Source organism: Coloeus monedula (genome assembly GCF_965178545.1).
Source record: "Coloeus monedula genome assembly, chromosome: 12".
Lineage (NCBI taxonomy): Eukaryota > Metazoa > Chordata > Aves > Passeriformes > Corvidae > Coloeus > Coloeus monedula.
This window is the reverse complement of record NC_138792.1, coordinates 1,187,075-1,191,180: the sequence shown is the minus strand read 5'-3', so window position 1 is coordinate 1,191,180 and position 4,106 is coordinate 1,187,075.

The window sequence follows — 4,106 nt, the reverse complement described above, 5'->3', positions numbered from 1 at the left end:
ATGTTGGGGGATTAAATGCTTCGATCTCATCGGAAGTGGCGTTTTCTGATGAAAATTGGTTCTGTCAGGAAACGTGTAAGTGGCGCTACCTGCCAGGGGCCCGTGTGCTGGGACCAGGGATGGTCGGAGCCGGCTGATGGAGGGCAGGAATGGAATGGAAAGTCCAGGCCCAGGATTTGGCTCAATTAAAGTCTGGCTCGCTCCTGAGAGAGGCCCGTGGCATTGGGAAGAACATTCCCCCCACACTGGGTTAAACTTGGTGTGAGGCCTAGAGCAGGAGCTCACCAGGCCAAAGTGACCCCTCAGGTGGCAGATGGTGGCGTTGTGGAAGACTCAACGGAGGCCAGGCTCTGTGCTGGAATTAGGAACAGACATCACAGGACCACGGCATCATTTAGGTGGGAGAAATCCTCTCAGATCCTGAGTCCAACCACTCCCCAGCAAGGCCACCACTGACCCGTGTCCCCGGGTGCTGCATCCACACAGCCCCTGAACCACTCCAGGCACGGTGCCAAGGCATGGTTTGAAACACCATGCTTCCAAAATGCCTGTTTCTGGAGGAAAATGCAGGAACAGCTGCTGATGAGGACGAGATCCCTTCCCAGCCAGCAGAGCCGGGTGTTTAATGCAGGCCTCGCACTCGAGGTGTACGAGAAAGACGATCCGTGCTGGCCAACAGATCCAGCTTGTAAAAATCCTTATTAAAACCCCACTGAGCCTAATTGGGAAAGATGGCTTTTAATTAAAAAGTGCAACCATTCAGCCAACTTTTATAGGAGATTGCTGCGACCCCAGGAGATGCCAACCAGCAATAGACTCCACTCCTTCCGGAGGGAGGGACCCTTCCCGTCCTTTGTTAGCTGGAACATCTCAGCCGGTTTTAAATGGGCAACTTCACAGCTTTCCTGAGTGTGGTTTCTTCCATTAGGAAATGGGAATCTTCTAACAGCTCACCCAGGCAGCAAAATTCCTGCACTCCATCTCCCGCATTAGGAACCCGGAGCCCGCGCGGCTCCACTCCGCAGAGCGGGAGAAGAGAAAACCCAGATGGGGCAAAGTGTAGCTCGACTTTTTAATGCTAAATTATTTACAGTAAGTAAAATCGTGTGTGTCAATTGTGAAAAGAGTCCAATTTGTTTGATTTACATTGCAGGGGGGTGCCCTGGGGTAGGGGGTGTTTAACTATCTCCTCTAATGTAATTGCCTATGGCAGCCTGGTAAATATTTGATGGGCTGCCTGAGCGAGGGAAGGAACTGGGGCTGATGCTCCCGCAGCCCTCGCAGGGTATCAAATGCAGCTACAGCCAGGCTCTACCTGAGCCCTTCCCATTGTGTAACTGGGCCTGGCTTTAGCCCACTTTCAGGCTGGGAACGTGCACTTTCTGCTGGAAAATGGGCTTGTCCCCGTGCCGTGGGTTTGTTTTATATAAGAAGCCCAAATCTCTCTGTCTGTGCCTCAAAGGGAGTGTTTTCCTCAGCTTTTCAGCAGGAAAAGCAGGTTTTGCTCTTGTCGGGGATGTTTCCATGGCTTGGAGGTACTGGATCCTGGCCCCAGCTCGCAGGGATGGTCCCTCAGTCGCAGGAGGGTCGGAGCTTGGCTGAGAGTGGTGAGCGGGATGGGGATGCAGGGGTTGGGAAGGACACAGAGGGGCTCCAGCAGCAGAGGTGTCTGCAGAAAACCCACAGTCCCAGCTCATGCAGCCTCTCACGGCTTTTCCATTTCTAGTGTTTCAAGCAGCACCAGGAGAGGTTTGGGTTGGACACCAGCAGGAATTTCTCCATGGAAAGGGTGCTCAGGCCTTGGCAGGGGCTGCCCAGGGAGGTTTGGAGTGCCCATCCCTGGAGGTGTCCAAGGAAGGTCTGGAGGTGGCACTCAGAGCTCTGGGCTGGTGACAAGGTGGGCATCGGGCACAGCTTGGACTCAATGATCCTGGAGGCCTTTTCCAACCTCTGGGATTCTGGAATTCTGTGTCAAGATGGGCACACTCAGTGCCCCAGAAATGGCCCCTGTGACCTGGGGATAAGGTTCTGCTGCTCAGACGAGGCTGGGACAGAGCCCCTGCTCCTCTCTGGGCAGCCCTGCCAGTCCATAGGAATTCCTGGAGGGTAGGAAATGTCACATCACCCACCTGGGACGGTAAATATTTAACAAGGGGAACTCCCCCTGCCTTGCTCCCTGCCCTCCTCATCCATATTCAGCTCTTCCAGCCCTGCAGGAAGCACTGAGACCCCTGAGAAGAGGGAATTCATTGAGGGGCTGTGTCTGAAGGGGTTTGGGGCTCCAGATTTGGGGATTGGAAGTAAATGATCTGTGAGGTCCCTTCAAACCAAATCATCCATGGATTCTGTCATTTGAAGGGATACACGGAGGCCTCCAGGCCAATTCCCTGTTTGGAGCAGGGCCGGTCAGAGCAGGTCTGCGCAGTGGCGTTTGAACCTCTCCAAGGATGGAGACACCAAAGTGTCCACGGGCTCCCGGAGAGCTGAGCAGGGAGAGGCCACCCAAGATCTTCATCTACAAAAGCGACCAAAAGTTGGGTGGGGATGCTGCACCCACCTGGTTCAGCACAGAAACACCTCGGGGCTGTGGATGGAGGGAGCTGGGCTCGGATGGCACCGGCAGCCGGGCAGGGAGGGACAAGTGGGACCCACACCAAGATCCACAGAGGTCCCTGTGAACCCACTGGGGCATCTCTGAGCTTTTCTTGGGATCGTAGCCATAGCTGGGAGGCAGGAGCAGTCAGGATGGAGGTGCGGAGCAGGATGAGAGGCCTGCTGGGGTCCTGGGATGCAGAGGGAGATTTTACATGGAAATCCAAGTGGGTGCTACTGGGAGGGTCCCAGCCTGCTCCTGCCAGGAGCCTCTCCATGGTTCTCCATGCCTTGCTTGCTCCAGCTCTTACAGAAACCAGTTCTATTAATATCCCAGCTCTTCCTCTCGGCCCATTACTCTCCTGACGGCCCAAATTTCCAGTTAGCTCCTCTCCAAATTTAAATGATCGCTTCCCCCTGTCTTCTCCACCCCCACCTTTCCGAGAGATGACGTCACTGATGACCCACATTCTCCTGCCTCTGAAGTGCCTGGCGCCGGGGCCATTAGATCCCTCTGCTGGGCTGGGACTGGCTGACAGCCAGTCCCGACCTCACAAGTAACCACGGCCATTCACCGGGAGAGGGAAGCTCCAGCCTTGCCAACAGCGTTGGAGAACAGGAGAGGAAGGAAGGATGGAGCTGGCTGGAGGCTCCTCCTGCCCACGGGTGTCACCAGGGAAGGGAGGAAGCGGAGCTGCCAAGGAATGGACAGCTTTGAGAGAGGGAAGCAACCTTGGGAAGTGTCTTCCCTGTCCTGCCTGCTCTCGGCCAGGAGCTGGCAGATGGGATCCCATGGAATGCTGGTGGGACTGGAACACCATGGAATGCTGGTGGGGTTGAGATCCCATGGACTGTTGGTGGAATTAGGACACCATGGAATGCTGGTGGGGTTGAGATCCCATGGACTGTTGGTGGAATTAGGACACCATGGACTGCCTGTGGGACTGAGGCACCATGGAATGCTGGTGGGATTGAGATCCCATGGAGTGCTGGTGGAATTAGGACACCATGGAATGCTGGTGGGATTGAGATCCCATGGAATGCTGGTGGAATTAGGACACCATGGACTGCCTGTGGGACTGAGGCACCATGGAATGCTGGTGGGGTTGAGGCACCATGGACTGTTGGTGGAAATAGGACACCATGGACTGCCTGTGGGACTGAGGCCGCCTTGACCTGCTGGTGGGGTTGGGATGCCATGGGCTGGTGGTGGGACTGCTTTTCCTCTGACCCATCGTGCAGCCCCTGTGAGCCCTAAAGCGCTGCAGACTCTCGGTGGGACCAGCACTGTGACACTGGGTGGGACCAGCGCTGTGACACGTGTGCCAATGTGTGTGCCCATCTCAAAGCCTGCAGGGCCCTGAAGTGCTGCTCTGAGCAGCTCCTCTTGCTCCGGGAGGCCTCAAAGCTCCGTGTCAAAAGCCAATGAATTTCTGCTCAGAGGAAAACCCTTTCAGTTCTGGTTTGGATTCAGTGAAGAACCTCAGTCCACGTCTGAGTCAGTGCAGAGGCTG